The sequence below is a fragment of the Callorhinus ursinus genome, unplaced genomic scaffold, assembly GCF_003265705.2.
Source record: "Callorhinus ursinus isolate GAN/ISIS: 27379988/994484 unplaced genomic scaffold, GSC_fseal_2.0 scaffold11, whole genome shotgun sequence".
NCBI classification, from domain to species: Eukaryota; Metazoa; Chordata; class Mammalia; order Carnivora; family Otariidae; genus Callorhinus; species Callorhinus ursinus.
In genome coordinates, this window is record NW_027397073.1 from 3,784,016 (window position 1) to 3,809,781 (window position 25,766).

Below are 25,766 nucleotides of genomic sequence, written 5' to 3' on the forward strand. Positions count from 1 at the left end.
CTCAGCCACTCCCATGACCTTAATATTTATTTGCCTTTTTCAAACCTTCACCCAATCTTTATTTTATTTTTATTCAATATCCCATAGTTATCTCAAAACTTTGTACATCCAAAAAAGACTTCATCATCCCCCACCCAAAGATCCTGTTAGACTTAGCTCTTATTCTCTCGCACACACTCTCGGTCTCTTTTCTATCCTGTGATGAAGGACTTGAGCCAGAGTGTAAAAATACATGACAATATCAAAGATCAAAATAAACACTTGAATGTCCTCTGGCCAAAGGAGAAATACGGAAAAGCCAGCAGGTAAGATGAGCCCAGAAACAAACGTTAATTCATCCTTTAAAATGGTAAGTGGGTCTCAGATTTAACTCTAAGCTTCCTACGGGCCAAAGAGAATCTGGAACTACATTCAGCTACTAAGACCCATTAGATGCACAAGATTGCAACTCACTCAATTTCCAACACAGTTTCCTGTGCAACCTGAGTGAAATTTCACCCCGCCGAGGGGAGCCTTGTATATTGTGGCTAATGCTGTCCTGACCCTTATTCGTGAAAACATTCAATTTCCTAGACCCTTTTGGAACCAGAGTGACTGTCTGCCACTGGTTATGTGTTATAGGTAGATATAGGTTAATGAGTTATAGTCAGAGGGCTCTGTTGAAGCCATCTCTTTCCAAATAAAAAGACGATGTTTTTTTAAGGAGAAAAACTGCTGCATTCCCCCTGCTCGGTGCCGTGTTGTGCCCCATGGTTAAGATGACAGAGCCAGAAGGTAGAGGGATCCTAGGTCTGCAAAGGCAACTAGAAACACTGTGATTGCCCCTGATTATTGACTTTAAACCTCCTTATTACGTGTGAAAATAACCTTGTTTAAGCCACATCTTCCCCCCAAGTTTTTATTTAAATTCAAGTTAGTTAATGTATAGTGTAGTATTGGTTTTAGGAGTACAATTTAGTGATTCATCACTTACATAGAACACCCAGTGCTCATCACAACAAGTGCCCTCCTCAATGCCCATCCCCCATCTAGCCCACCCCCCCACCTCCCCTCCAGCGACCCTCAGTTTGTTCGCTATAGTAAAGAGTCTTTTATGGCTTGCTTCTCTCTGTTTTTATCTTATTTTATTTTTCCTTCCTTTCCCCTATGTTCATCTGTTTTATTTCTTAAATTCCACATGTGAGTGAGATCATACGACAGTTGTTTTTCTCTAATTTTGTTTAGCATCATACCCTCTAGTTCCATCCATGTGGTCGCCAATGGCAAGATTTCATTCTTTCTGACGGCTGAGTCATATTCCATTGTGTACGTATACTACATCTTCTTTATCCACTTATCCGTCGATGGACATCTGGGCTCTTTCCGTAGTGTTCAGCCACATTTTTGGAGGGTTTCTGGTACTTGCAGCTGAACATAACCATAATCGATAAAATATCCCCATGATAAATACTGTATTATTTTCCCAGGGCTACTATAACAAATCACAAACTTGGTGGCTTAAGACAATTCATATTTGTTCTTCATGGCTCTTGAGACAAGAAGTGGCTTGGCCTCTTGAGGCCAAGACATTGGCAGGCCATGTTTCTTCCACTGAAGGCTCTAGGGGAGAAGTCTTCCTTGCCTCATCCAGCTCCTGGTCGTGCCTGGCTTTCCTTGGAGGTCCTTGGCTTGTAGCTCCTTGACGCCTATCCCTGGCTCTATCTTCACGTGGCTATTTCTCTCTCTGTGTCAAGTGTCCTCTCCCCTTCTTACGAGGGCACCAGTCATATTCGATTCAGTGCCTACCCTAATCCAGCATGACCTCATCTGCAAAAACCTTATTTCCAAATAAGACCACATGCTGAGGTTCTGGGTGGACATGAATTTTTGGAGGACACCAACCCACTGCAAATACTGTATCAACCTTTGTGTAGGTCTCAGACTTTTTGACTGTTGCCCGCATAGACAGGATAAAAGACTGTAGACCCTGCATACCCCTCTATTTCCAATATTCAGTGGAAACATAACTAGAGGAGAAAATTGGCAAACTGCGGTCACCTCACTGACGTCCATTCCGCCCTCCCCGGGACTTGGTGACCATTCTGTTTGAGTTCGTACAGACCCATTCCCAGCTCTAGTTGCGAGCACGAATCACACAGTGACTGGAAGCAGTAAGCAGCAGTAAGAATCTCTCCCTAAACTATTCCGTGCAGTGCCTTACCCAGGCCACAAGGGGTTTAGGAGGGTGAAGGATCTGAATGGGGCTGTGGGAATGCAGCTCTGAGGGTTGGGGAAAGAGATGTTCTTTGTTTGTAAATGGGGAGGGAGGCTCTGGTACTGTTGACAGACATCTTCCAGGCTAGAGAAGATCAGACGTGGCATCAGGCGGACACCTTGGGAGGCCAAGGGGAGAGACTGGAAAACACTGGGTCACTGTTGGTGTTGGACTCTTAGGTTCCACGCCACCTGCCCCCAGATCTACCCCTGGGCTTTTCTGTTGTGTGAGCCAAGAACTTCCCTTTATTAAGCAAGTTTGATTCAGAGTTTAAGTTCCTCATAATAAAAAATATCCTAGCAGACATGCTGCCCAAGCAACTTTGGGGGGATTTTAAGGTCCCAAAACTGGAGATTCCCACTCTGAGGACTAATGACCTCCCTAAAATAAATATAATCATGCATTTCCTCTGCTAACAAGTCCTTCATTTGCCAGAAGACAAAATCTAGCCCTTCCCCTGGTAGCTAAGGGCATTCACCAGCTGTCTTCAATGCATACCCTTACCAAGCAAGCTCCCCCCACCCCCCCGCCAGATCCCGCCTTACTGAATTCCTCCCTGTTCTCAGAACCTCTGGGGACTGTCCACGGAGGATGGGTGTGCCCCGGGAATAGGGCTTTCATTCTACTCACACAGGACTTTGTCGCTCCCTATTCTGTTCCTAACCTGCTCCTGTGGGGATCCCTGCCCTGTTGGACTGTGAAGTATTTCTCAGAAAAACGATCTTCTTGAGAATGGTCTCCCTCTTTTTCTCTTCCATTCTCTGTGTGTATAGTCTGCTCTGTGTCTCTGTGTCTGGTTTGTGCCCCACTCTCGTCTGAGTTGGGGTAGGGGGTCACAGACTTCACTCTATTTGTCCCGTAGGAAATAGCTCCCAGGTCACACCCCAGCCGACAATCTCCCACCCTGGGCAGGAGCTTCGCAGCTCAGACCCCTATCCCTTCCCATACAGGAAATGCAGATACTGCAAGAGCCCCAGAAAGAGCTCTTTAAGGAATTATTCCTTTACGTTTTGAAGAACATTATTATTTCTTCTTACTTTTTTTTTTAATCTTCTAAAAATAATTGATTTTAGATTGGTGGCTTTCAACCGTGGGAGGAGGCAGGGGGTGTAGATAGAGATTCTCAGTCATCTGATGGCAGAAGAGAGGGCAGCTCTGCCCCATCCTGGCAACTCCTTGTCTGGTATGAAGGGGGTGGCCTGGGGGGTGGTCAGCAGTGCTGAAGGACCAGGCTTTGGAGGAGGTAGTCATTGGTGGGCAGGGTCAAGTAGAGAGACTAGAACCGTGAACAGCCTTGCCTTTCGGGGAGAAATCAAAGCTAAGACAACCAATGCAGCCTTGTTGGAACAGCAACAGGCTGGCAAACCCCTCTGATGGGACCGGAAGATGCACACGTTCAACTGTTCAGACAAAGGTCTCTTGTGTAGCTGGTGAGCCAAGGGAAAGAGCCTCGTGTGTACTCATAGTGGGACCATTACCAGTAGTGGTCAAGAGAAACAAGGAAGGGCAAAGCAGTGGGTACAGTAAAGACAGGGAAGGAATACAGGTGTGCTTGCATGTGTAGAGAACACCTCCCGGAGGACAGAGAGGAAATGCGGGATGGGGCTGTTGGGGGGGCAGCGTGGTGAGCCGAAGAAGCCCTTCCTGATTCTGAGCACCCTCCTCCAGCTACCTTGAGCTTTAGTGCCCTCTGCCTCGCTCTGTGCCCACCCCCATCCCCAAGCCCAATTTGAGGGTCCTTGCTCTCAACCCCCATATACCCTTTTAAATTCTACCAGCGCAGCAGGAGATTCAAAGTTGTTGAATGCCACTCTCTTCTTTTTTCCTTTTTATTGCATACGCATTTGGCATAAAACGCCATGCCCAATGTGGATATGTAATATTCATTTAATGAACAGCTGTTGTTTTTTCTTTTGCTAGCCCCATGTGTTGAGAGCTTCTTCTTTTTATGATGAGCTAAAGAAAATAAAGCCTTCAATTTATTTCATATGCCCGTTAAAAGCTAAATTAACACAGTTGTTCGCACACTTAGAAATCTGTGATGGCCTCAGCCTGTCTGTTCTGTGGCCCCCAGGGGCCCGTGTGTCAGCCCCCGGCCACTCCCAGGCCCCAAAGCACATCTGTGAGAGTGAGAAAAAAAAGATCGTTCTCCAATTAAAAAAGTTTAATTTGGAATATTACATTTTCTCAACAGTAACAATTGAAAACATGAAATCATTCTATGCCAGTGATACAAATCAAATTGTTGAACCTAATTAAAAGTTGAAAAAATTTATCAAAATAATTAGGAACTCAAAGTCACTAGGATAGAATAATTAACCTGATGTATTTTTGTCTGTTTTTTTCTTTTCCAACATTTCATGAAATGTGTACATCACAGCAGACAAGAAAGTAGCTGATAGTCACTTCAACCTCATGCTTCGTTCTTGTGATGATGACATGACATGCGCTTTTCCTGACACTTCGTTTATTATCCCCAAATGTACATTCAATAGCATTTTTTCATTTTCTTCTCTAATAGTTTTCAGTTTTTCATGTTCTGATTCTGAGTTTTGTCTTCTGACACCTGGGAAGTATTTTGTCTTAGGAATTGTGACATTATAAAAATAGGCAACATGCTTCTGAATTTTAGCAGCACTTAATTATCCTCTTGATGAAATTTCCATGACAATAAACAAACAATTGCCATATTTAGTACATTATTATGTATCTAATTTGTATATAATCCTTGTCTTGTGGGTTATCCTAGCAGACAGGGATGTTAGTGTAGTAACGTGGGTCACAAGGAAAATAATAGAAAACTGAAGTTGGCATCTCAGTGATGCCATTCTGGTAAATGCTCATAGGAAGTATGATGTGCATCTCTCTATCCATCTCCTATCAATAGGAGGTGCTTTTTAATCTTAAAATGTTCACTAATCAGTGTATCATCTAGAATGGCAGCTCTTGTTTATAAAAAAAAAACTTTTGATGATCAATGTAGTTCTCCTCTGTAAAATGAAGCAGAATATATATAGTGTTAGAATAATACCCTTTATTTCCACCATCAGAAAGCTGTCTTGGTGCATTAATTTTTGTTAGAACAAGACACTTTACTGCTCTCTTCGAGAAAATAATTAGAAATATAAAACATGCCCATTTTGGATTAACAAAATTAGAATAAAGATGCAAGAAATTTCAAACAATGAAGGTGCCCACAATGGGACTGGAGGCTGCTGGTGTGGCTGGTGTGTGGTGTGGAGCTCACAGGGAGACCCCGGTGCCCCGCAGCCGCCCTGAGCGGCCGACACCAAGCTCCCCCCACCAGGACCTGCGCACGGGCTGCACCTGTACTGCCCATCTCAAATGCCTTCTTCCCACCCACCCCACATGGCACCATCACTCTTTTGTCTCGGCTTACGTACCAGTGCCCTTAGGCTGATATCTCCCTGCCCCAATGGAGGCAATGTGTATAAGCTGGTGCTGGCCATGTTCTGGAATGTCTCCCCCTGGAATGTGCAGGTTCCTCCTGGACAGACATGGGCTTGTCCTCATCTCTCCATTCCCAGAGCTTTAGCCCAAAACATGGCGTGAAGTAGTGACTCAATGCAGAATGAATGGAAGGAGATTTTAGTCTACATCTTCGCTAGAAAAGTCTTCACTTAGTGATGATGACTCATTATCGGCTGTTTTCACCATTGATTTTGGATATTGTGTGTTTTGCCTCGTAGTCTTCTCTGATTTTGAGGTGTTTTCCATAGTTTTCTGAGAATAGAAACTATAGTTCTTTTTTTAAGTCGCTTGAGCAAGATGACTCAAACAATGAGACATTTTTACTACATGCTCTGTGGATTTACTTAAAAAAAAAAAAAGCCTCAAAGCATATATAGTGTATGCGAGAGAGCATGGGATGTGGGGAGCCAGGACCTTTGCTACCAGCTGAGACCTGGAGCCTCCTCCGTAAGATGGAGACATTGATAATGCTGTGTCCTGTGTCACTTGTGGGGATAAAGATGCTCTAAATTACTGTGGAAATGCTAGTTCTTGGTTTTTGTGTTGCTCCTACCCCATCATGATGATGAGTTAAATAACATTGAATGATTACTTAGTAATCGTTGCCACATTAAAAATTCAGTGATCTTGGAACAAGTGTTAGGTTTCCCTCAGTTTCAGATGATTTATGATTCACTCTTTGTGGTAGTGTGTGTGTTTGTTTCGTGTGTGTGTGTGAGATAGATGGGGGAGGAAATTCTTGCAAGTGTGTAAGCTAAAATTCTTGCTATGGTGACTAGAACATTCCTTGCAGGAGGGATTAAAACAAGGAAGGCACTTTTTAAAACGAAGACTTAAAAGTTGGAGAATGAGTTTTATTTTTTAAATACAAAGAAGGCGGTCAGTGTGGTTGGAGTTGTGGTGTTGTGCATGAGAAGACAGCATTGTGGGAAGGGAGAGGTACGTGCGTGGGTGGAGTGGTTTGAGTGTAGCCGACTCTGGGACAGGGCAATGAGGGAAGTGGATGCGAGGGGAGGAGTTAGAGACTCTTAGAAGTGTGAGATAACGTCCACGTTTGACGTTGAGAGCAATTTGGAGCCACGGCATATTTCGGAGCAGAGTAATGGCATACTCAGAAGGACAATAAGCAAGTTTATATATATATATATATATATAAATATAAATAAATTTTATTTATATCTATTATATAAATATAAATTATATGTATTATATAATGTTTATTAGATATATATTATATATAATATATATAATTTAAATATATGTATATAAATATAAATATATATATATATATATATTTAAGAACTACTGGAAAATACTTAAATAATTTATAGATTCATGTCTAACCATACTGAAAGTTTTCAGTTCCTTGGGCTCAATAAAAAAAAAACGAAAACAAAACAAAACCAAAAACCAAAAAACGAGTGAATCCGAGAGTATCTTTTTAAGATAAATCCCTATTTACAGGAAAGATTTGGTTTTGTCAGATACAGACACAAACTCAGGAGTTGGTCTAACACTGGGAAATAAAATATTACAGAGAATTTCCAGAACCCACCATTAAATTTGACTTACCAGGAGCGGCAGTGAGAATCAGGGCTACACCAGCTTAATTTTTACCCAATAAAAACCTATTAGGGACGCCTCATAAAGAGAAGGAGACAAACTGTAAATTCAAAAGGTGGCTCTTGGGCAGGTAGCAGGACTGGCAGTTAGGACACATGGCGATTACTCTGAGTCATCACCCAAGGGCTTCTGTCCAAGGATTTAAAATTCTCACCAGAGGCTCACCAGCGGGACATACACACTGTGATTGCTTTAGTTTCTTCTGTCTTATTTCAGTGTTTTAAGGTGTGGGTGGGGGGTGGGGGGAATGACCTGATGTGGGTAGGAATCGGGGATCAAGCTGCAGGCAAAGGGCGTTGGTGGTGTGGGTCAGAGAGGACACACTGGAGATGGACAGAAGGAAAGATGGACAGAAGGAAAGGTATTTGTAAGGAACTGCTGGTAACACTTAACTGAAAAGTTAGAAGGAGGTACAAACAAGGAAGATGGTGATGCCTTTTTCCAAGGTGGAGAAGGCAGGAGAATATTTTTTGGGTGGTAGCAATTCAGTGCTCTGCTTTGGACACGTTAAATTCAAGATGCCCATTAGATATCCAGGAGGAGATGCCATAGAATCGGTTGCTAACGGCATCCTCAGTGCAGAAGATAAACAGGATTCATACATCAACGTTATTACAAGTCATGGGACCAGAGGCGATCAACTAAGGAGAGAGTGTGCAGACCAGGAAGAGATGAGGGCTGCAGGCCAAGGCATGAGATGTTCCACCTATAAAGGTTGAAGAGAAGAGACTAAACCAGCAGAGGGGACGAAGAGGGATGGCGGAGAGGTGGAAGGAAAGCCCAGCCCGTGAGGACAGCGTCGTGGAGGACAAGAGAAGTTGTCCCTGGCCATAACGGCTGCCGTTAGGTCAGATATAATGCAGGCAGACGGGGGATGACGGGATTGGCCACAGGGAGGGTGTTTGACCTTCACAAGAGCAGTTTTGGGGAAGACGAGGAAAGAAAACTGAATTGAGTAGGTCAAGGTGAGACGGAGCTGAGGCATCATTTTATTGCTTGTGCTAATGATGGGCACATCGGTGTCTTTAAAACGTTTTCTTGAATGCCTGAAGAGTTTCATAATGAAATTGTTTGAAGATGAAGAATGTATCACTTATTCTAAAATTTTTTCTTAAGTTGCAAAATTCTAAGAGTTAAAATTAATTTAAAAGTACACTGTAACTTTTTTACCGATGAGACATTAAGGTGGGTTGCGGAGGTAGAGTGGTGGGAGGGGCAAGGTGGAGATGGGGGAGGGCGGAGCAGGTGAGGATTGTCAAAGGTCATCGTTACGTATTATATGGTAATATTCCATAAGAGTATTACTATAATTACAGCATGTATTGTCAGCTCTGGGAGCAGAAAAATAAGTCTGGGGTCTACCCTGAATCTACAAAATATATATTTTTAAACATAAATGTGCAGAGGTCGAATAGCTAGGCTGAAGAACAGGTAGTATCTTATTAAGCATTTTGATGTGTATAACCAGATTTTCTTTCTTGAAGTGTGTCAGTTGTAATTCTCACTTGCAGAGAACTGATCTATCTGTTTTGTCATACACCTCTGACAGTCTTGAGCAAATCCTTAAAAAAATATCAGAATAATCCTGGAGAGGTAGAAAAGAAGAAAAATAAGAATGAAAAACAGACAAGACAAAAAAGTTTGGAGTGGATGTATTAATATGAAAACGTGAATTTCAGGGGCGCCTGGGAGGCTTAGTCAGTGAAGTGTCTGCCTTCGGCTCAGGTCATGATCCGTGTCCTGGAATCCGGTCCAGCATCGGGCTCCCTGCTCAGCGGGGAGCCTGTTTCTCCCTCTGTCTGGCCCTCCCCCTTGCTTGTGCTCTCTCTTTCTCTCTGACAAATAAATAAAATCTTTAAAAAAGAAAAAGAAAAAGTAAATTTCAAAGCAAAATGTATTCCTAGAAATAAATAAGCGCACCTCATAGTGATAAAAGGGTCAATTCAACAGGAAGAGACACCAGTCAAAAATGTGTATATGCTCAATAATGGAGCTTCAAAATCTGTGAGGGGAGAATTGACAGCGTTCACAGAAGAAATAGACAATTCCATAATATAATCTGAGATTTTAACACTTCTCTGTCAAACAGTTGATGGAGCAACTAGACACAAATCCAGCGAAGATGTACATAGTAGATCTGAACAATGCTATCAGCACCAGGCCTTATTTGTCATTTATATCAGTTGTCAGAGCTACAAGGATCGGTCCCAGCCTCCATGCCCTTGGCTTTCTAAGATCCTACAATTGCTGTCCCTGGGACTTTCTGCAAGGTCCTTCATCACTCTGTGCCTCAGTTTTCTTGTTTGTAAAGGGAGGATGATAATGGCACCTACATCACTTATTTTTTATGTATTCTATGAGATAATGAGTAAGAAGCAAGTTAGCATAACGCCTGGCATATATGAAGTGTTTGATATACCCCAGTTATTTTATTTTTAAAAAGATTTTATTTATTTATTTATATATTTATTTATTTATCAGAGAGAGAGAGCACAAGCAGGGGGAGTGGCAGAGGGAGAGGGAGAAGCAGGCTTCCTGCTGAGCAAGGAGCCCGATGCCGGGCTTGATCCCAGGCCCCTGGGATCGTAACCTGACCTGAAGGCAGACACTTAACCACCTGAGCCACCCAAGCATCCCAGATATATGCCAGTTATTATTGTAAAATCAAACAGACGCCATTTGGTTGCCTGGCCAAAATTAGGGGATTTGTTTTGTTTTGTTTTGTTACCATTACCTGGAAATCAATCTGCCGTGGAAACCATCCCGGTCGAGGCCTCACTCAGAGTTGCTCCTAAACTGTTCCAGTGCCTTCTCACTTCAGCTTCCCTCCCAAAGCCATGGTGAGCCCACAGGCATTGAAACATTTGAAAGAGGCCCTTGGTACTCCATGCAAACCTCGAAACTTCCAAATTGCCTACACACGTTTTTATCTTTCCCACGTCACCCTGTTCTCACGGGCCTGAAACGTACCTTATGCAACAGTGCTCCTTCTAGAATGTTCTGAGGTGCTTGGCAGAAGCACCAGCTCCACCTGGGATGACATCAGCTAATGGAAGAGGTCAGACCCGCATTCTCCACCTTTTTATGCTCTTAGGCCTTTAAAAATTAATGTTACACCTCTGTATAGCTATTAATAATATTCCATGGTATAGGAGTCATCTCTAAGTTTAGGCCAGGGTCTTGCTTTTTAAAAGGAGCTAAGTTGAAATGTTTGGTAAACAGAAGAGTCCTTCTGTGTTGCACATCATCCCTCCCTGATTGGCAATTTGTATTTCTTCAGAGAAGAACAGCCAATAAAAGAAGTCAATAACATAAAGCAAATTGTCCCTTTCAAGTCTGCCAACACCTTGGGAAGAGCGATTCCTCTTATTTTCCTAAGAATCAAGGCTCATTTATTTACGGGTATGTGTTAAAGAGTAATGAGGCAAGTTGAAAAAGATCTTCCAAAATACTCCTTGTGAAATATGACGCATTACTGTTACCAAGGACTTGTAAACATTTTGAGCCATTTCTTTTCATTAAAACATATGAGCAGTGAGACTGGCTACACTGGATTTGCAGAAACCAAAGGAAAGAGTCTTGCTCTACCAGATTTCTGTGAAACAGAAAATACCTTGTGGGTTGGCCTCATGGAGCTGGGGAGGGGCCCAAGGTGGTCTCAAAATGGCAGCTATGGAGGGATAATTGCTTCCTGTGGTGGAGGGACTTTGGAAATTGGGAAGGGCCAATTCTCCCACAAAAAGCTCCCTCCACACTGGCTTGTGCTGCATGTTCTACAGTCTGTCTCCCATACTTGGTTTTCTGTCTCCCATACTTGGTTTCAGATTTTAATTCCGGGATGGAACTGTCAATACACTGACTACAGAACAGTGGTTAATGAGCACTGCGGAGCTTATTAAGGGAGGGAGGTCTATATGAATATAGTTCTGGAGAGAGGTTTAAAAATTACAATAGATGGCTTTTAGAAGAAATGAAATAGAAACCAAAAATTTTTTAACTTAAAATGTTTAATTAAACTAATTTAATTTCAATTTTAATTAATTTGATCAAAATTGAATGAAATTTAAATTAATTTAATCTAAAATTATGACTTGAGGGGCACCTGGGTGGCTCAGTCAGTGAAGTGTCCGACTCTTGGTTTTGGCTTGGGTCATAATCTCAGGGTCATGAGATCGAGCCCCACCTTGTGCTTCCCCTTGGGGTGTGGAGTCTGCTTGAGATTCTCTCTCTCCCTCTCCCTCTGCCTCTCCTACCCCTCCCAGGTAAATCAAATAAAATTACACCTCGAAAGAAATATTTTCTCCAGCTTCGTCATAAAAAGTGGACCCGTAAGGACAGCAGGACCATTACTTCTGCCCACCCAATGTCACATGTACACCCACTGCCCAGATTATAGCCTCTAATATTATTTAATATTATTCCCCCACAACCAGTGTTCCTGGAAAGTACTATATTCCATTTATGGGGTCTCGGTGGTATCAAGACAAAGGGCTTTCTGCTAATCTAACTTCAACAATGTGAACATCAAAAAGAAAATGACATCCTTAAGTTTCAATAAAATAGAATTTGAAGTTTTGTGAATTTATAATGATGCTCAGAAAAGGAAAGTCAATATGAAATGCACCAAAAAGTACTGTGAATACAACAGGGCATGCTTGGTTTCTAGTGGTCTTAAAAAGTAGGGGACTGTTTGTGTATGTACGCATGCATGTGGTTATTCTTTTAGGTCCGTGTCTATTTATGACGTACAGGTGTGTTCTTGTTTTGGAGCATGGCCTCGGTGAATGAATCAGCGAAGTCCTAAACATAGCTTACTATGGGATGCTGGGATCTCTTGACGGCACATTTCAATTAGGATTACAATACTGTTATTGGGTCAGAGGGACCTGAAGAAAGGAAGGGGTAGGTTTTAGCGCGAGGGCTGCCGGCAATCCCTAGAAGGACAAAGGTGAGCGAAGCAGGTGGTGATATTTTAGAAGGACTAGCCTTCCTTCCTGTCCTGTCCTGCAGGCGAGGGATTCATGGTGCCTCCACAGAGCATCCCTGCTTGCTGGCCCTGTGGAATGATAATATTAACATGCAGTCCGGCACTGCCCTGTGTACTAACACATCTCTGGGGCACAGAGGGGAGTTTTATCTAAAATTAAGAGGAGTAACTGGTAGAATCTGATGGACTATAACAGCAATACCAGTTCAAGTTCTTTATCTCAAGAACATAGAGACACTGCCTCCCCACCAGGACGGGTCTCCCTCTGCTGGGTTTCGTGCTCCAATTTCTGTCTTCTAATGTTTCAGTCTTTATTACTCTGCACCAGCTGTTGCCAGAAGCCGAAGAGCATTTGTGGACAGATGAGCATGTTCCTCAAGTGAGGAGAACAGACAGCAGGCTGTAAATATTTTATACTTTCCAGGATCATTTTCTTTCAGAATATTAAGAATTCATCCAACATTTCATAATGGGTTATCTGAAGAATGCTCTGCTTAGTCAAACATTTATCTTGGTAAAGAATAGGAAGAAAGCTTGGATAATTGCAGGGCTGAGATTTCAAAGTGCTACAGCCTCATGTCATTATCGTAGAACTGCTACCTATTAACAGAACTTTAAATGCCCCTTGTGACTGTTTTTCTTTAATATTTTTGAAACAATCTCCAGCTTACAGAAAAGTTGCAAGTAAGTGCAGTTGCAAATAACTCTTTTTTTTTTTTTTTACACTTTCTGAGAATAAGCTGCTGTCCAGACGTCGCCTTATTTCCAAATTCTTCAGGGTACATTCTCCGACTTTTATGGGCTGAATTGTGTCCCCTCAAAATTCACGTATTGAAGTCTCAACCGCCAGAACCTCAGGTGACCTTATTTGAAGAGAGGGTCCTTGAGGTGATTCAGTTAAAATGAGGTCACATGCGTGGGCCTTAATCCAATGTACTGGTGTCCCTGGAAGAAGAGGAGATCAGGACACAGACACACACAGAGGGATGACCAGGTGACGACAGGGGGAAGAGACCATCAGCCAGCCTAGGAGAGAAGGCTCGGAAGGACCCAATCCGGCCGATGCCTTGATCTTGGAGTTCTAGCCTCAAGGACCTCGAGAGGATGGACGTCCGTCCAGTAAGCTACTGTGTGTGGTACATTGTGATGGCAGCCATAGCCACGTCCCCCACCTGCACAGCCCAGGAGAGCCTCCAGGAGCAGAGCACCAGCACGGAGGCGTCGCCGCCACGTGGCCCTCAGCTTTCCAAGTCCCGGTGTGTCGCTGCCCATCGCGATAGAAGCACCAGTGCGGGGTCACGGGCTGCACGCGGTTGTCTCCTCTCTTCGCTGTCCTTCAGCTGGAGCAGCTTCTCTGAGCTCCGCTTTCCCTGACTCACACGACCTCAAACATCCCAGGCCGGTTAGGGAGTGGGATGTGTCTCAGTCGGGGGGTGTCCGACGGCACGCATCAGTGGCGGGAACGTCACGGAAGGAGCACTGTGTTCTCACGCCTCCTCTCAGGGATGTGGGGTTTGCCAGTTCTCGGTGCCGTCCCGCGCCGTGTGCCAAGGTGGCATCTGCCGGGCTTCTCCCTTGGGAAGCCACTCCCAGTGAATAATACTGAATTGTGTGTGTGTGTGTGGGGGGTACTTCGGACCATGTAAATGTTCCATTCCTCATGAAACTTTCCATTTCTTCATGTACTGATTTGTATCAGTGTGGACCCAGAGTTCCCTCCTTACTCACTGGGTTGTCCTCCACTGCTATTCACTTTGATGCGCACACGGTTCCAGATCTGGCCGGTAGGGGCCCCTTCAAGATGCTTCTGTGTTCTGATGTGTCCCCATCAGTCAGTGTGTGAGCATTTCTCGTGTTTTGGCATAAGATGAGGTAGGTTTCTTGCATGCATCCTGGCCCAGTCCTGGACTCACCCATTTCTCCAGAGAACCTTGGTTCCTTTTAGTGAGAACTGGACACCTGGGAGGTGAGTTAGGGAATAGATGTACAAGTGTAGATACACACAAACACATATGTGCTTACATCCATAGGAATTTCTCTCTCCATTGTGTGGATTAGCAGCCCCGGTTCTCATTGCCGCCGCTGCCCGGGTCCAACGGCACAGGCTCACTTCCTTGCAGCAGTGAACTTGGCTCCCCTCCCTTATATATGTGACAGTCGGATCAGTGCCCTACAGGTGATCAGTCTCTAGCTGCCTCCTCACGCAACACCCCCTGACCCACCGGAGCTCCAACCCCCTCCCAACAGGCCAGCCCGAGTGGTGGCCCCCTTCCTCCCTGGCCACGCTCCAGCCCCGCCCCCCACAGTGCTGTCCCTACACTGAAGGCCTCCTCCTGCCTCGAGCTCTGACACCCTCCCCCCTTCTAGAGGCTCTTCTCACTGTGCTCAGGGTCTGGCCCCCATGCTGGCCCACAGCGCCACTTATAGGCATCCTGTTCACCATCGTTCTGCCCTGGGCCCCCCATTCTCCCCCCCACCCCGATTTAGGGAGACACCTATTGTGTTTGGTCATAACCAATGGCTTTTTCTTCAAACTGATTTGCTTCTGCAGCAATGGGGCCATGTTTCCTTGAATAAGAATTCCATGCTGGCTCATGGAATTTTACCTTATCACGTCTCGTTCAAAACCGGGGCCCCTCTAGAATCCGGTGACTGTGTTATAAGACATGTGTAAAACATGGCGGAGCAGTGCTGTGTTACAGGACTCCTACCTGCGGTCCCAGGAGTGCCACGCACCACTACCTTCCTTGCCCTCCTTCGGCCACAGATGAAACCAGGGGCCACTAACCCTTGCTGGGCAGCCTGGCCTTTATGACAGGTGAGCAGCTTGTCCACAGCTCTTCAGGAAACTGAAGCGCAGGTGCCCTTTGGTGGGCTGAGTTCCTGGTTCCGTGAAATACAGCACTGATGTGACAGTGGATTCTTGCTTCCTCGATGTAGCGGTCTCGCCCCGGTTCCAGGATTGCCACCATATCCTTCGCAGCTGTCCAACAGAGCAGGTCTTCTCTCTGTGTTGGCCTGTGGTCCTACATCAGTTGATTTGAACTCACTGCTCTCCACCCCTTTGATTACTCCCTCTGCTCTCCTTTTGCGTGCTTCCTTGAAGGTCTCCGGTAACATTCCTCTTGGTGCTTCTCTTCTTCACACCCTGAAACACTGCACCCCACTCACTCCGTGGAGAGCACCCCTGTTTGGGCTTCCGGACTCGTTTCCCCGGGGCTGCCATCACAAATCCCCACACACCGGGTGGCTTGACACATCATGTGTATTCTCCCACAATGCTGGAGACCAGAGTCCCAAACCAAGGTGCTGGCAGGGTTGCCCTCTCTCCACAGGCCCAGGGGAGAATCCTTCCTCGCCCCTCGCAGTTCCTGGTGGCTGCAGGCGCCCCTGGGCTTGCAGCTCCATCCCTCCAATCCCTGCCTTCGCTTCACGGCCCTCCTTCTTCCATGTGTCCTGTTGTGTCTCTTATAAGGATGCTCTGAATTGATCTAGGGCCCACCCTAATCCAGTATGGTATCATTTCAATCCTTACCTTAATTACATCTGCAAAGACCCTATTTCCAATTAAGGTCACGTTCTGAGGTTCCACGTGAACACAAATTTTGGAGGACACTCTCTAACTCACTACAGGTCAGTTTTGAGGCTTGTTGCTTCCCAATGTCCATCCTGATCACGGTGTGTATCAGACCATCGTTCTCTACCCACAGACACACCCTCAGAAAGATGGCCATGTTCATTCTGCGCTCAGGGCTCAGTGGATACTTGGTGTACGCATATGAATGGCCTATGGTTCTAGTCTCCAGGCCTGAGTCCTGCAAAAAATAAGCAGTTTCAGCTGCCTGACCTCTATCCCAGCATGGCTGATGCTGAAATCCAGCATGTCTAGTACGAACTCATTCTTACTCTGTCCCTCTGTCCAACACCGCCATTCGGCTTCTCAGCTCCTTCCCAGCTCCTCTGGGGTGTCAGGGGCATCTGAGTTTTGTAGTTGTGGAGGCTAAAATTCTTAGGTTCATCTATGGTGTAGCAATTAGAGAACTTATGGAAATGAAAGAGAAGCCATATTCTATTATAGGCTGATTGAGGAAGGAAATTACAGGGGATCCTTTCCTTTTAAGGTATATTCCTTTTGGGTAAATTACAAAGTTAGCTCAGAGTAGCTAAATAATGTATTATTATAAATTATTATGTTGTTCACAGCTTCAGTTAGAAAAAATAAAATTTTTCTACTTTCCACGTATTTAAAACTCAGGAAAAATGGCTATCACTAACTAGAGGGAAGGCCATTTATACAGGGCAAATAAAAAGAAAACAAGATAGCTTTTCTAAAATGCTGTTTGACAAAGTACGAGGGGGATGAAGGGCCTGCTTTTTTTTTAAAAATAGTTACATATTGTGGTGGTGGTGTTGAGATTTCTCCCATTTTCTCATTTCTACAGTATTCTTTTGCATTATAACATTGCATACCTGGGTTACATGCATTAAACTGTCCTTGGAAAATAAAATTGAATTCTTATTCTCACACATTCCCATTGTACAGAAAAATGTGACATTGGTTTTAAAACTTCTAGTCCTAGGGGCACCTGGGGGGCTTAGTCAGTTAAGGGTCCGACTCTTGATTTCGGCTCAGGTCATGATCTCAGGGTTGTGAGATCGAGCCCCGCGTTGAGCTCTACACTCAGTCCAGAGTCTGCTTGTCCCTCTCTCCCTCTCGCAATCATGCACGAGAGTCATGGGAGAAGAGAATGATGGCAAGAGAAATGTTATATGCCCAGTGCGGTGTGTGAGGACAGATTTCGTAGCTGAAAAAAACCACTCCTCCCATTCAGGCCGTAAGTTTGGGAATGTACTTGAACCCTATGACAAGGCTTTAAAGCAGACATACTAAAGGGTTTTAGTACTTCTCTGAATCGTTGTGCTCATTATAATCTCAAACAAGGACTTTGAATGGCATATTAAAAATGCTTCAGAGCTAAGGACTTATTTCCTTTCTGCTATGTATATTATTTTGACCAAGAGACAGAATCTTATTAAGCTAAAGCCTTTATGCACATTAAACTAGTCAATCTTCCTTCTCATTCTGCAAATATGCTCAAATCCGAAGGCTGTCTCCCATGAATTGTAACGTACTGTTGGTGTCTATGAATACAACTTCATAATGTCCCAATTTCCATAAAGAGCCAAAGGTGTTTCTAAAGTCCATTGCAGGTAAGCAGAAAAATCACGGGTGGGATTTCCCTCCGGCAATCATGTCACGAGGTCTTCATAATAACATCTGTAACAGGCATTGAGGTGGACAGGCCTGAATTGTCTTTTTGAACTCGGAAATTCCACTGAGGTTTTAAACTTGAGCAGATGGGTGACTGTGGCCATCATCTGCTGTTGAATCCTTTTGGTTGTTTCTGACCGAGGCTCCCTCCTTGGGCTCCATCCTGATACGGCACGGTAATTGTGGAGTGATCTCATCTGTGGTTTAATGGTTTTCGGGAGAGAAAAGAGGCCACTCTATTTTATTCGAGTTTTGGGGGGTAACTTGTGAGTTACATAGTTCATTACACACTCTATCACTTTTTGACACTTGACTCAGAGTGGCTTTTCCAGCGCCTGGAACGCAGCAAGGCTCGGAGGGCCAAAAAAATGGTTCTGGAAACCTCTCCTGGCCCACAGCGAGCTACTTCCCTCCCGGTGCACCGGGAGCCCACAAAAGCTGCGTTCATGGCAACTTGTTTTGCTCGCACCAGGTGTAGTGCAGTAATTTACCTCTGCGGCAGGTAAACGTCCTTCCAAAACGGAGTTACCTTCTGCACGCCAATTCTTATTCAATGACCGCAGATGTGCTGCGAGCAGATGGGAGCAGACGCCTGAGCAGCGTGGCTGTGGAGCGAGTAGGACCCACATGGTGGGGTTCTGGAGAAGGAGCTGCTTAGCTGCAACCCTGGGCCGCCTCTCTCAGAGATGCGCATCCCGCCATGGGGTGCTTGTGCAATCCCAGCCAAAGCCCCAACCCCAGTAAAAAGACAGCCCAGTTACAGAGACAAAACCAACAGGGAAATGCAGAGAACAAAGAGCTCGCTGAGGCAGTGAGAGCCAGCGGTGGGCATGGCCTTAGCCAATTGTTTCTAATTCATCCGTATCACAGAGGGAATCCATTAAAAATGACAGATTCTTGGGCCCCATAGTGTTTGATTAAACGGTGGCCCCTCAAAAAAGATGTCCGTGTTCTAATATCTGGACCATGCGACTGTGACTTTATTTGGGAAGATTCTTCTGCATGTGTAATTAAGGATCTTGAGATGGGCCCTCCTAGATGACACAGAGGGGCTCTAAATCCAGTGACGGTGTCCTTCTAAGGGAGGAGAAGGGGGCGGACACACAGAGAGGAGGCCATGTGACAAGGGAGGCAGAGACTGGAAGGATGCAGCCGCAAATCAAGGACCCGGACCACCGGATTTTCCCTCTGGGGCCTCCAAGGGGTGTGGCCCTGGCCTGGCCTGGATCTCGCAATGCTGGGCTGCATTTCCGCAGCCGCAAAGCCCTGTTGTGGTGATAGGTTTCAGCAGCTGCAGGGGACCCTACGGCCCCACCCCTGGCCCCCTGGAAGCCATCCGGTTTCAGAAAGCTCTAAAGCTATTCTGAGGATCTGATGATTTTGAGAAATACCGTCGGGGTCCTTGGTCTGGCTCAGAGGGAATCCCCGGAGCGCCTAAAATCAGGGATGCCCCAGGCCACACCTCAGACACTGATTCGGGCGGCCTGGCTTGGATCTGAGCCCGCCCCCGTGACTGTGATGCGCAGTAGGTGTGAGCCTCTGGCTGCCGGGGCCGCTGCAGGTGTCCTTGAGGTGGAGCCCTGGGTTCTGGGCTGGAAGTTTGACCCCAGCCCTGCAGCAGCCGACCTGGGAAACAGGCCAGTCCTGGGTCTTGCCAGCTCGGGCCACTCTGCTTACCCCTTTAAACGGAGGGATCACTTACATACAGAACGCGCAGCTGGTAAGAATTGTTGAGTTTTACAGTTTCATGTATCTGTGCGATCATTACCGCCGAATGTTCTGAATCCCCTTCGGTCAGTTCTCCAGCCCCCAGGAGTAAACAGCGCTCAGTACAGATTAGTTCTTTGTTCCCCTCCTGTAACGCGTCTTCTTTTCCCTGCCCATTTTAAACGGTTCTCTTTACTTGGGTTCCATCAGTTTGAGCCCGACATACCCACATGTAGTTTCTTTTCTTTTTTAAGATTTTACTTATTTACTTTAGAGAGAGAGAATGGGAGGGAGAGGGAGAATCTCAAGCAAACTCTGCCGGAGCTCAGAACCCAACTCAGGTCTCCATCCCGTGGCCCTTGATCATGACCTGAGCTGAAATCAAGAGTCCCCTACTCAACCCACTGAGCCACCCAGGTGCCCCCCCATGTGTAGTTTTCTTGGTCTTTTGTCTCTCACAGAGCTTCTTGGATTTGCAGGCTGTTGCTTTTCACTAACTTCAGAATTGTTTTTGGCCATCGTGTCTTCAAGTATTTTTATTCCTTCCCTGTTTGGTCTTGTCTCTCCTTCTGGGTCTCTAATTTTCCATCTTTAGAGAACCACCTCTATGCTGACAAGTCCCAGAGCTGTGTCTGCATCCCCGACCTTTCTTCTGAGGTCTGAATTTGTGGCCGAATGCTGGACAGCCGTGTATCAGCGGCATTTCAGATTCCAAAACTGAACTTATAATTTTACTCCCCAAACCTTTTATCCCTTGTGTTACAACTTTTATATCCATGTCAACACCATCCTCCCCCTCAAATGCAACATTAGACACTTTAAGGTAACACTTTCCTTGTGACTGTTCCTTCAGGTATAAACATGTATACATTCCATGTGTTTGTGTGGGGCGGTGTGTGTGTGCACCTGTTGGGGGAGGTTCTATCCTGGAATAAATTTGTAAGTCTTCATTCTAACGTTCCCTTAGATGCTGACCATTATAAGTTGCCACATACATGCCCTTAGAAGTCCTGCAGTCGAGAAGTCTTTTTAACTTTGTTTAAAAGTTAAAATGTCATTTTCCAAAATTATTTGACCAATAATTTGGGTCAAAATTTGACCCACTCTTTTTTTAAATAAAGTAGAAAATCTAATAAAATCCATGGGGCAAATTTTGAGAAAGAGAACCAGCACCAGGTGCAGAGAGAACAGGAGGATGAAAGCCGTGGAAAGACAGGGTAGGAATGAGGGAAGAGCTGGGTGGAGAAGTGGCCCCGGAAGGGCTGAGACAAGATGGTGACTGAAGATGAGCCAGGCTTTGCTGAGCGCTCCTTTGTGCAGACTCTGATGCTAGTGACTGGGCAGACATTCCTGCTCCCACCTGCAGCTGCTTCCCTCCACTGGGCTTGTGGTTTAGCCCACCAACGGCATACAGCCCCTGTCGCTTTATTTCTTCCCCAGGCCCCAGCCGATGGAAAGAATGTGAAGCCCTCCCCAGTTCCACCCCTGAAATGTTTGATGGTAAACATTTGCTGCATTGCTTCTCTTAAGAAAAGTAGACCGAGTCTCTGGTCCTACTCACTGTGAATGGAAAATAAACATTTAAGGAACTGGTCTGAGACTGAGATGGGGTCCTGGTGTAGGCATTAGAGGATCAATGAGATGCTCTGGATCCCTTAGTTGACTTCACGAAGCGGCTTGTTTCTAATTTTGTGCTTCTTCCACTGGGCGAGATGCATCCTCACCTCTCCCGATCCAGTGAGACCCACAAAATTGATCTTGCCTGATTGAAATTAACAAGAAGGAGCATAATGTTCGTCAAGGGGGTCTTGGCTAGACATAAGTCTTTATTATAGTCTGTTAAGGAGAGAATAGGGAGAAGACGAGGAGCAGGAAGAAGTAGGAGATGAGAGAGAAGAGATGGAGAGAGTCAGAGGTAGTGGTGGAGGGAAGGGGACACACCAGAGGAGAAAATGTGGGACCTGCGGCTTGATGGGTTTTAAATGAGAGCAATCGCATCCTGCTGTTTCCTTGGGGCATGAGCTTCTGTTTGAGGTCACCTGGATAATGAGCTATTTGGCTCCTGGTTAACTATTCTTCAGAGCTCCGTGCACACCGGAATCCTGAATCTCTCACCGAAACTCGGTAAGTCTGCAGTTTCAGTAAGTCTGCAGGTCCCCGTTGTATAGGAGGAACCCCCCAGCCCACTTGAGAAGCGTCCTCAGGGTTGTAACCACAGGAACCAAATCAAGAACACTTCAAAGACGGATGCAATCCAGCCAAGCACTGCACTTGCTCCCGTGGTCAGGTGCCCCCACTGGTATTCCCTAACACGAGCGCCGAAAGCCGCCGCCTCCAGGTGGCACAGTTAACCAGAAGCTTCTGCACAGGCCCTTAGCAAATGCCCCGGCATTCCTGGAATAAGTAAATTAGCAATAAAGCAAAGCAGTATTAATAACACAAATAATGATGCAACTGCTTTTGATAAGGACAAAAATGAACATTTTTATAATGCTTTGAAATGAAAATTAATATACAATCTGTATATTCTTTGAAACTACTGAAATGACATACATTATTTTTATGTATTTATATCCATTTCATATTATCTATAGGATAAATACAAATTTATATCAGTGACTGTGACATTGAGCTTAATTACATTTATCGTTTTTATCTGAACTGTTGCTGAGGAAAATGAACAGCATTTACTGGTGGTCCATCACAGCAGCAACCCGCCACTTCAGGGAAAAACAGCTGATTTTCATCATCTGTGCCAAAGACCAGGGTTCCTGTTTGGTTCATTGAGAAATCAATATATTCCTTCAGAGTCTCCTCTACAGACAGAAAGCCATATGCCGTGGGGCGCCTGGGCGGCTCAGTCGTTAAGCGTCTGCCTTCGGCTCAGGTCATGGTCCCAGGGTCCTGGGATCGAGCCCCGCATCGGGCTCCCTGCTCCGCGGGAAGCCTGCTTCTCCCTCTCCCGCTCCCCCTGCTTGTGTTCCCTCTCTCGCTGAGTCTCTACCTGTCAGATAAATAAATAAAATCTTTAAAATAAAAAAAAAGAAAGCCATATGCCTCACTCAGCATTTACTTGACAGCATTTACTTATCTCCAAAACAATCCTGACAATTGTGCTTAAATAAATGGACATTCCCTCTGCTGCATTTTCGTGTGGCCGGAACAGTGAGTGAACATGAACAATGCATTCTCATAAGTGAGACCCCTCTTGGGACTAGAGCATCGTTATTGACAAAAATCATTATGATCCTTCTCTTCACTCATCATGCCACCCCTCCCATGACTTGATGCCGCAGCTCATGCCAAGTAACAGTCAGTGTGCAGTCAGTGCAGGGCTGGATACGCAGGGCAAGGAATGAAGTCTGCGCTCTCTATTTGATGAATTTGAGCTTTTCAGCTTTACTTTTTTTACCTTTTTTTTTTAAAGAGTTTATTTATTTATTTGAGAGAGAGAGAGAGAGAGAGAGAGTGTATGAGTGGGAGGGGCAGAGGGAGAGGGAGAGACTTTCAAGCCAACTCCCAGCTGAGTGTGGTGCCCAACACGGGGCTCCATCCATGACCCTGAGATCATGACCTGAGCCAAAACCAAGCGTTGGACGCTGAACCAACTGTTAAGTTGGTTGGGTGAGGAATCTGGAAATAGGATATTGGTGGAAAAGGAGACACAGTGCCTCAGCAAGGCATCGGGGTGTCAGGGAAATTTGGGGAGGACCTTCCCTACAAGCTCCACATAAATAACTGACTGCTGGTAGCATCAGTGCTACACAGTGAAAAGGTGGGGTCTCCAGGTGGGGTCGGGATACCGCTCTGGACAATCAATGGATAACTGCAGAATATCCACTGCATCTGATGAATGCAAATGGTTCTCCTGAGCTGCTTCTGCAGCGCTTTACAAGTAAATGGTCACAGCATTTGCATTGCTGTCAAGGAAATGTTTTACCATGGAAATAGTCTTTCCTAAAAGAACAGAAGTCTCGGGTCAAATCAATAGATATGAATGCAGCCACTTACTGTGATTCTAGTAACTATTTGATCAGAATATTACTTTCTTTTCTTTGCATTTTTTTCTGTCATGTTGTGAAGTAAGATGTCTTACAAGTTGGTTGTTCCATAAACCATTTTTTGCTGCCCATATACAGATCTACACCTCGAAGAGCTAGTGTGTTTTTTTTTCTGCCAATCCTGCTCCTGGAGGCATATCAACCTTCTAGAGGCAGCAGGTTGACATTATTTTGGCTGTTATTGTGTTTTACTGATGCAGGGATGTTAGGGGGCTGCATCCACAGATTTTTGTGGTTTTCTGTTTCTTAGAGTTGGCTTACCAGGAATTCTGCAACTTCTCAGTTGCCTTCTGAGTGACATGTTGCATTAGAACAACGGATGTTTTTTCTTTTTTAAGGATTTTTTATTTATTTATTAGAGAGAGAGTGTGCATGAGCAGGGGAGAGGCAGAAGGAGAAGCAGGCTTCCCACTGGGCAGGGAGCCCAATACGATGCAGGACTTGATCCTGGGACTCCAGGATCATAACCTGAGCTGAAGGCAGGTGCTTAACCAACTGAGCCACCCAGGTGCCCCCGAACTATGGATGTTTCTATCTATGGCTTGGATTTAACAAACATTTTTTGAGAACCTACTATTTCCAAATAGCCCAAGAACTGGAGGTCCAAGATGGCAGTGATGTGTTCTCTGGCTGCGGTCTAAAGGGAAGATGAGAGACACATTGGTAGCTGCAATATTGTTGAAACACCTTCCACATGGCCTCTTAGAATCCTTACAAAAACCATAGGCAGTCATATTGTTGTCTTCTCTGAGAGATGAGGAAGCTGAACTATAGAGGTAAAGCAGCATGAAGTAATGCTTAAACACCCAGGGTTCAAATCCCTGGTTTCAAGGTCACACAAAGCAGATTGCTTGGCCGATGCTTTTGGTTGCCTCCAGAATGGAGGGTCCCAAAAGATATGTCCACATTCTAATCCCCAGAACCTGCGAGTGTCATCCTATAAGACAAAGGTCGTGATTAAGTTAAGGATATTGAGGCAGTGGGTTATTCGGTTCAGCCTTGAACTGGCAGCACTGGGTCTCCGTGGGAGGGCGCACCACCAGCCCCGGGCTTTACGCACCTGCTGTGGAGGTTTTGTCATGATGTCTCACACACGAGGAGCCCCACATTGACCGGCTGCATGGCGATCACACGGAGCAGGAAGGAAAATATTATTTCCTTAAGTGGTTCTCCCTCAGGCTGTCACCCACCCCCCTTTTCAGGAGTATTGTCTGCATGTCGCGTCTGTACATGACGAGGGCTGGGAGGTGCAGTGGGAGGTGAACCATGCTGGGAATCACTGGAGGTTGGTTCCAAACCCCTAGAGGGTAGCAGCCTCTCTCCCTTGCTCCACGCAGGTGGACCCAGGAGGTATGGGAAGAGCAAATGCCTGAGTGAGAAATCCTGTTTCCGGCTCCTGGGAATAACGAAGCCCCACGCTCCCCCCAGTTCCACGGGAGCCCCTGGTCAGCCCATGTGGCTGTGAGGCCCAGAGGAGGGAATGTGGGTAGGAGGGGCTTTCTGCTCCACAAACGTATGTGGCCTGTGGTGGGGGGGATCTGGCTTTTTTCTGCTCTGTAAAGGCATTGCCATAAAATATGCCTTGTGGCTCTAATTTTTGTGTGGAATTGTATGGAATTCTGTAGATGGCTTTTGAAAATGCCCCCAAGGGAAGGAGACATCTTGCCCAGGAAAAGCATAGCTTCCATGAGTGCTTTGGTGGGAGAGGAATGGGCACATGGCCAGTTGCTAAGCATTAAGAAGATTCTGAGTAGCTGAGAATATTTACTAGTAAAACACACACGGGTCTTAAAACAACCTGTCAGTGAGGCTTGAATGTAAGGGTGTGAAGAAGTGAGCCCGGGGGCGGGGCTGGAACAGGGTGGCTTGAACAGACAAGAGGCTGGCCCTGGGGGAAGGAGCCATGTGGGGAGTCGGGGAGACTCAGGACTCAGGCAGAGCTGATTTTAGGGGAGGGCAGGAACTCGGGGCACAGACGGTGGTTTAGGAGATGATTCTGACCTCCCAGCTGATGGCAGCTAGGGATACCTACCCCGGCACGGGGGCCGTGGGGACAGGGGGTAGGAAATGGATTCAAAACTAAGGGGGAAGGGGCGCCTGGGCAGCTCAGTCTGTTAAGCAGCCGACTCTTGATTTCGGCTCAGGTCGTGATCTCCGGGTCCTGGGATCGAGTCCAGTGTCGTGCTCCCTGCTCAGCGTGGAGTCCGCCTGAGATTCTCCCCCTCTCCCGCTGTCCCTCCCCCTGCTCACACACTCTGTCTCTCTCAAATAAATAAAAACCTTTAAAAAACAAACAAACTCAGGAGGAAGAACAGATATGTAGCCAAACCTGTAACATCAGATACAATTCAGGATACGGAGAAGACAACA

The 25,766-nt window shown here is 45.7% G+C and overlaps 1 protein-coding gene across 5 annotated transcripts in view; it reads left to right on the forward strand.

Annotated features, from left to right (window-relative positions):
• Positions 1–22,031, forward strand: part of CYB5A (cytochrome b5 type A) — a 105,137-nt gene extending 83,106 nt beyond the window's left edge. For 2 of the 5 annotated variants that reach the window (XR_012379954.1, XR_012379958.1), the window contains exon 6: positions 20,776–20,990. The gene's annotated coding sequence lies outside the window, so the exon portion shown is untranslated. Of the gene's footprint in view, positions 1–4,634; positions 4,909–11,631; positions 11,650–20,775; positions 20,991–21,929 lie in introns of those variants that run through there. The other 3 variants (XR_012379955.1, XR_012379957.1, XR_012379956.1) reach the window with 3 other exon arrangements.
• The last annotated feature ends 3,735 nt before the right edge of the window (positions 22,032–25,766 follow it).